This window comes from Xyrauchen texanus, chromosome 11 (genome assembly GCF_025860055.1).
Source record: "Xyrauchen texanus isolate HMW12.3.18 chromosome 11, RBS_HiC_50CHRs, whole genome shotgun sequence".
Lineage (NCBI taxonomy): Eukaryota > Metazoa > Chordata > Actinopteri > Cypriniformes > Catostomidae > Xyrauchen > Xyrauchen texanus.
In genome coordinates, this window is record NC_068286.1 from 42,769,962 (window position 1) to 42,778,078 (window position 8,117).

Below are 8,117 nucleotides of genomic sequence, written 5' to 3' on the forward strand. Positions count from 1 at the left end.
TCATTTTATTCAAAATAAAAAATTGTTAATAGTTTAAGAGTGATTGATTTAATTTATATGTAATTTAGTTCCTCCACACCTGCACAGACAATGCAACACATGATTAATAATCTTCCATTTTTGTAAGGTAACTTAAAAAGAATGAACATAGAATCAAGAGGACTGAAACATAAGCAACTAACTTAATAAGATAGGAGTTTCAGTCTCATTTAAATTCTGAATTATCTCATTTTAAGAGTATATACATAGACCAGAATTGCACTTTTTTGTGCTAGCTCTCATACTGAAGCAAACACAGTACAGAAACAGACAGATATGACAGAAACATACAAAAACACACAATCAGGATGAAGACACAATTCTGGGGTTGTTGTTTCTGGGGTTGGCTTGACTGCAGTTCTGCTGGTCTGGATGTGTGAGACCTGTAGAACATGCAACAGCAGCTGGAATGCATTGTGGATATTGGTAGTGCACAGATGAAGGGTCATGATAACCATAGTCATTATATTCATGAACAAATCAATGTTCCTCATGTATAAGTTATGTATTGTGGTGCTTGGACATAAATGATTACACAGAGTTTTACCTAAAGCATCACATTGTCCACAAGCGGATTGACTTGTTCTTCTTTTCTGTGACTCTACAGGGTAAAAAAATACATATACTTTTAATTAAATTAGATTCATTATGACCCTAACAGAATAAGAGGGTTAAACAATATGAATCGGCATTTGCAAACCCATTTTACGTCCATAGTGTGCTATGTTTCTAAATGAAACAGGACATTTACCAAGAAAAACAAATATATAAGATTGGACATGATTTTATCGATTGGGGAATTGACTGGATTCTGAAAAGTGGTTTCATTATGTTTGGAGTGGAGGGGTTAAAAAATAAGATAAGAAAAATGGACAATTACACTTTGAAGATGAAAATGTTTTTCTTTGAAATAACATGCACAGATGAAGTGTTCACAATAAGACCAGTAACTTATACTGTATCTAGAAAGTAACAGCGATCCCACCCTTTTTGGCCAATTCATTTACATAATTTTTTCATTCATTTGTGGTATCTGGATTTGACTTCAGACGGATTCGCTAATTAATCATTCAACTATTTTGTGAGTCACTTTGACCAAATACATGAAAAGACTAAAAAGAAGAAATTGCTTACACATACTTTTTCTCTTTTTTTCCATCCGATTTCCTGTTTCCACTCTTAATATTTCCTTTAATACTACTTAAAATAATAGATCAAAAAGAATATAAATGTTGATTTCAAACAGTGATTTGGTCACCATGAATGTTGGGGAATGCAGAGAAGGGTTTGATCTGGAGGCTGGGTCTGTTGATCACACTCATTCCCGTGTGAAACCATGGTTACTGTAGTAAAACCAAGGTTAGTTTTTCTAAGGTAAGATTAGGGTTAAGTTTAGGGTTAGGGGTTAATGTAGTGTGGCTGTGGCTGTGGGACTCTAAATAAACACAATAAACACACTGCAGTGATGCCCATACTGTATGTTAGTATTTAAATATGGGTGCAATTAGTATGCACTATTATTTTCACCAGGTTTGGGGTGCAAATAATATTTGCCACTATATGTACTGGGTGTAAATAGCATATATTATTATTTGCACCAGGGTACAAATAGCATCTGACACTATGTGCACAGGGTGCAATTAGTATCTAACATTATTTGCAGCAGGGTTGGGCTACAAATAATATCTATCACTATTTGCACTGGTGTTTTTTTGTGGACGTGCATATATGAACAACATATTGTGGAGTTGTGTGTGAAAAAATAAAAAGCAAGCAAGCAAACATTTATGTTGTGTGAAAACTTAAGCTTGTAGATATGCACAAGTGTATGTGTAAGGCTGTACTTTGTTCAGTTTGTCTGGAGTAACATGCAGTTCAAAGAGAAGCTCAGTAACAACACTGACAAACTCCTCTCCATCAGCAGCTGAAACACACAGACCACATCATTTAAAACCCAAGGATTGCAATATTTATATTGCTCTGATTAAATCATATCAAATTAATCAAATTAAACGGTTGTACATTCAGGTTTGCTAATATTGGGTTTTGGAATACTTGAAAGTTTAAACAATAGTGTGTTGATTTCAACCAGTATTATACATTATATTTAATAACGTTTATTATATAATTAATCATTTATGATGATTTGACCATTTGGTGAACTTCACAAATTAACCTGATTATTCTTCATTAATCCAAAAATAAAGTGCAAATTAAGCAATTTATCTAGCACAGGATCTTGATTGCGGTCCAGATTTGTTCTCACCAAATTATGCCCTGGATCTGTCTAATCAGGTTTGGTTATGAAGACTCACAGAGAGGAGTGGAACACTGAATTTGTGAAAAAACATCACCATTTTCCCCTCAGCTGGAATCAACTTCCTCTTCCTCACAAGTGATGAAGATCACCTTAATCTCAATTAACTCCTTCTTTAGAACCTCTAATCTCTTCCCCTTCCAAATAAGTCAAGAAGGACTGAACCTGAAACACAATGAAAAGAGGAAAAGAGGACAGAGCATATAATTCAAACAATGAACAAGAAAGGTCATTCATAATAATAGTAAATACAAATAATTAATAATTATGGTTCTCTGGAATAGAGGTAGACCATAGAATTTGATTATTGAAAATCAGAGGTAAAAAGGGTGAAGAAGCATGGGTAAAGAGCCATCCCCTTTGGAGCCTTCCTTCCAAAGTCTGCTTCCAAAACTTTTTCAAAGTGTAGAAAGCCAGAGCTAACAGTCGATAGACATTGAGGACGATGGAGCTTACTTTAGTTGGTCTAATGCTTTCAAGAGTATAAGGGACTCTCTCTAGAGATTTATCAAAGCATCAGAGCCTGATCAGAAAGACCTCAAAGCCTCATGACCTGGAGCAGATGACACCTGGTCCTGCAGCTATACCATGGTTCTTCACCTTGTTTAGTGCGGCATGGGAGATGTCAGCACTCCTGGTGCTAATGGGGCATGTGCTGGGGAAATCAGCAGTGGAGGCAGATGGTATGAGCAGCCACTGGGGGCTGTAGCTGCAGGCAGCCTTGGTTGAAAGGACAGCTGTAGGGCAACTGTGAGGACTTACAAATTGGGAAGCTTAAGTGGAACCTATAAAAGACATGTTCAGCTAAGCCCTGTCTGTTTTAAGCTGTTTACTCCTCTCATAGTGCTCCATACATCTCCATAGATGTTTATGTCATGGCAGTTTGTCTTCTACGTTCCTGCTATAAGAGTATTTGCTCTCTCTTAACCTCAAAATTGCTACATGGTAAATAAAAAGGTGGAATGGAGCCCTTTTGTGAAAGCCGCAAAAGTCTTCATAAGTTATTCTGGACACATGGCAACTAGCTGTCATGTATGGAATGATATTCCAGACATTATTCAAAAGGAATTGCAAATTGTATTTGCAATTGCGTTTTCAATTTGTGGACGCATAAAATGTGACATAATCCAAACGCAATTGCAAATCGCGCATTACCGTTTGCATTTTCGTTTAAGCGAACGCACAGTGACTGCCAAATTTCAAATGGAAAAGCAAAGTCCGTTTGCAACTGTGTTTCCCATATCTTACGAGTTTTGGCCCTGTCATATTTAAATAGCAATTTCAATTACCACGTCTGCTTTTTCACTTTCTCAGCGTGGCGTATGTAGCCAGCCAAAACTCAAATGGAATACTAATTCCCTTAGTATTTCCATTTCCGATGCCTTACACGGAAACCTGTCAATCAGGGTCAAGGGTGGGATTATGCTATGGGGCGTGTTTGTCTTGGGAAGTGACAACACTCACAGTCTATCAGGATCAATAATTAGCACTGCACTTTATTCATCTATAATCTCACACTGGACTGTCAACATATTCTCCTCAATATACTACTTCATAAATATATATTTCATATACTCCTAATTATTGTATTGTATATTGTGTGTATTGTTTACTGTACATTGTATATAATTATTGTGTTGTGTAAGTATGTGTACATTTGACTTGTAAATTGTTTTGTGTAAGTATGTTGTTTATTGTAATTGGTATATGTCTCGTCACTGTCATGACTGCTATGTTGCTCGGAACTGCACACAAGAATTTCACCTACTGTTGCACTTGTGTACATGGTCGTGTGACAATAAAGTGATTTGATTTGATTTGATTTGATAAACCGGCATCTGTTCAGGGCATCACCTCTTGACCGTCGACTGTGAGTGACGTCACTTCCCAAGACAAACACGCCCCATAGCATAATCCCACCCTTGACCCTGATTGACAGGTTTCCGTGTAAGGCATCGGAAATGGAAATACTAAGGGAATTAGTATTCCATTTGAGTTTTGGCTGGCTACATACGCGACGCTGAGAAAGTGAAAAAGCAGACGTGGTAACTGAAATTGCTATTTAAATATGACAGGGCCAAAACTCGTAAGATATGGGAAACACAGTTGCAAACGGACTTTGCTTTTCCATTTGAAATCTGGCAGTCACTGTGCGTTCGCTTAAACGAAAATGCAAACGGTAATGCGCGATTTGCAATTGCGTTTGGATTATGTCACATTTTATGCGTCCACAAATTGAAAACGCAATTGCAAATACAATTTGCAATTCCTTTTGAATAATGTCCGGAATATCATTCCATAGTCATGGGTTATAATACACTCAAAGAAAATCCTAAACAGACTGTGTTCATCTCAGCTCCCAACAGAAGTAGTTCCTCCTCTAGAGTAGGTTCTGACATTTACCTGGTTACTACCATTTAAAGCCACTGTGTTAAAAAAAGGCATTATTCCTAATAATCCTTTTTAAGGGAACGGTTCTTAGTTATATTGTGTTATGTGTGAGAGGAAAAAAATATTCTTAAAATGGACGGACGGCTGGACAAACAGACAGACAGATGGACGGACAGGCAGACAAATAGATGGATAGATAGATAGATAGATAGATAGACAGACAGACAGACAGACGAGACGGAAGGACGGGCAGACAAACACACACAGACAGACAGATAGATAGGTAGACAGAAAGACAGACAGACAGACAGACAGACAGACGAACGGAAGGACGGGCAGACAAACACACACAGACAGACAGATAGATAGGTAGACAGAAAGACAGACAGACACACAGAGCGATATACGGATGGATGGATGGATGGATGGATGGATGGATGGATGGATGGACACACAGACAAACAGATAGATAGACAGACAGACAGATACACAGAGCGATAGACAGACAGACAGATAGAATGATGTATGGATGGACAGACAGATGGATGGACGGACAGGCAAACACACATAGGCAGACAGATAGATGGACAGACGGACAGATGAATGGGTAGACAGAAAGACACACAGACAGACAGGTGGAAAGATGGTCGTATAAATGTATAGACAGACAGACAGAGGGACGGATGGATGGACGGGCAGACAAACACACACACAGACAGACAGATAGACAGAAAGACAGACAGACATACAAAGTGATATATGGATGGATGGATGGAAGGAAGGAAGGATGGATGGATGGATGGATGGATGGAAGGACGGACAGGCAAACACACACAGACAGACGGACGGATGGACGTATAAATGGACAGACAGACATCATAGATAGATAGATAGATAGATAGATAGATAGATAGATAGATAGATAGATAGATAGATAGATAGATAGATAGATAGATAGATAGATAGATAGATAGATAGATAGATAGATAGATAACAAGGAACAAAAGAGTCACTCTGAGGGTGTTATTACAGTTAACTGTGGATGGATCCACTGTGAGGTTTACTATGGCAACCAACACTGTAGTGACAGGTTGCTATGGTGACTTACCCACGGTGGATGTAGCAGTGGTCAGAAGTGACTTTCCCCCAACTACTCCATCCTTTAGATCTAGACACATCTAGGGGCTGAACACATACATATGCCCAAAACAAACAAAACATGAACCCACACTCATGACATGTCCTCAATACATCATGCAAAATGACAAAATACAGCAAGCTCATCACCATTACACCCATCTATCCCTCTGCCTCTCCCTGTGAAACATCTGCTTCCAAGCAAACTGATTCCACACATTCAGTCACCACTTGACCCTCAGTTTTATATTCTGATTGGTGTAACTGCTGCTCTTCAACATCTCTGGCTGTACTATGCTCTTCTATAGCCTCACTGGTTGAGTCAGGGGCCGACGTGCCCAGTGAGAGTTGTGATAATGACTGGACCTCTTCACTGCAGCTATCAGGGGAGGTTGTGTATTGGGGTCTTCTACTGTCTAATCTTGCGACATGGTGCTCTGATAAAAAAAAAAGGGGGTAAACAAAGTTTAATGACAGCCCTTGTAATCAGATGACCATGAGTGACTCTGATTGGCTGCCAACAAGCCATCAAACTAACTGCCAACTAAACACTGGGCCAGCTGAGATCTGACTACAAGGCTAGCAAAATGTGTGGCAATTGCTCAATGACACAGACAATTATCAACTTTGCTCTTGTGACAGCTGAAGAAAACAATCCCAAGAGCAAGATTAATACAGTCGCAGCATTACAAAATATGATGCTTAGAGACTCATTCCTCAAAAACAAATAAATAAATTGGCTTGCTGTTGTGCATCCAGAACATAGTTTGAATCTAGGAGACTGAATTGTTTCCCTAGTTTAAATTTTTTTAACTCAAACAAAGAGATCAAAAATGTGCAGCATCAACTGTCAAATAATTTTTCCAGTGAAGTGCGTGTGCTTACAGAAATACACTAACAGCGCTGTCACTGAATGATGCCGCACTGTCAAGCGCCTTTGATTGGTATGTGTGTGTGTGTGTGTGTGTGTGTGTGTGTGTGTGTGTGTGTGTGTGTGTGTGTGTGTGTGAGCGTGTATTTATCACTTTGTGGGGACCAAATGTCCCCATAAGGATAGTAAAACCCGAAATGTTTGACCTTGTGGGGACATTTTGTCTGTCCCCATGAGGAAAACAGCTTATAAATCATACTAAATTATGTTTTTTGAAAATGTAAAAATGCAGAAAGTTTTCTGTGAGGGTTAGGTTTAGGGGTAGGGTTAGGTTTAGGGGATAGAATATAAAGTTTGTACAGTATAAAAACCATTATGTCTATGGAAAGTCCCCATAAAACATGGAAACACAACAAGTGTGTGTGTGTGTGTGTGTGTGTGTGTGTGTAATGGCGCCATCTAGCGGTCGTTACCTTTATGTACAAGCCAGATACAAACATGTTTGTAAATAGACGTGAAGTACAGTAAATTAATATAAACTGATACAGACGTTGTTTATGTTTAAACATACGGACAGTTACAGTTTCTACACACCATGCATACATAATAATAACATTTGCATTTATTCCAGTTGAAATCAAAAGCCCTATCTCAACTTATTTTAATATTTTCTTTTCAAATGAAAATGTTCAGTTTTGCGGTTGTACTTTATTTATTACAAGTCCGTTTAAGTGTTTCAAGTATCCAATCTGAGCACTTCAATAAGAACCGAGCAAGAAAATTCGAAATAATTAAAAATAAAGAATAATAATAAGCATCGACATATGCAAGTACCTTGTTAAATGGAGCACAACGTTACAATGTAAAATTCGCATATGCAAAATAAATATATATATATGATCTCTTCTGAACAAAGTTAATTCATGGGGTCGTCCCATTTTACCAGTTCTGCTGACAATCGAGCTCGCGCCACGTCGGCCCGGTGACGTCACCTGAACTTTTGCCACTCTCTTTAGACTACCAGGGAAATAAACGAGTGACAAAATATTTCAGTCACATCCCACAGATATGTATGTAAATATTATACCATAGTGTTACTCTGAAACTACCTTCAATACCTGTAACATTTCTACTTTGTTCTGTGATTGTACAACTTGTAGTCGGCTCGTTGGTCTAGGGGTATGATTCTCGCTTAGGGTGCGAGAGGTCCCGGGTTCAAATCCCGGACGAGCCCAACGTTTTTTAAATACTTTATATATAACAGGTGGTACACAAGACAAATTACGACTGACGCCTTAATTGTGTAACAAAGTAACTAAAATAATCAGTCAACGCAGAAATAAAATGTAAACACAATGATAA

The 8,117-nt window shown here is 38.3% G+C and overlaps 1 long non-coding RNA gene and 1 other non-coding gene across 2 annotated transcripts; one reads left to right on the forward strand and one right to left on the reverse strand.

The window, feature by feature from the left end:
- Positions 1-8: 8 nt before the first annotated feature.
- Positions 9-7,706, reverse strand: LOC127651784 (uncharacterized). The gene is made up of 4 exons (XR_007971615.1): positions 7,590-7,706; positions 5,856-5,932; positions 587-2,521; positions 9-422 (listed from the first exon to the last, which is right to left on the reverse strand). It is a non-coding gene; the product is annotated as an uncharacterized LOC127651784 (long non-coding RNA).
- A 211-nt stretch (positions 7,707-7,917) lies between these two features.
- Positions 7,918-7,989, forward strand: trnap-agg (transfer RNA proline (anticodon AGG)). Its single transcript has one exon. It is a non-coding gene; the product is annotated as a tRNA-Pro (tRNA).
- Positions 7,990-8,117: the final 128 nt, after the last annotated feature.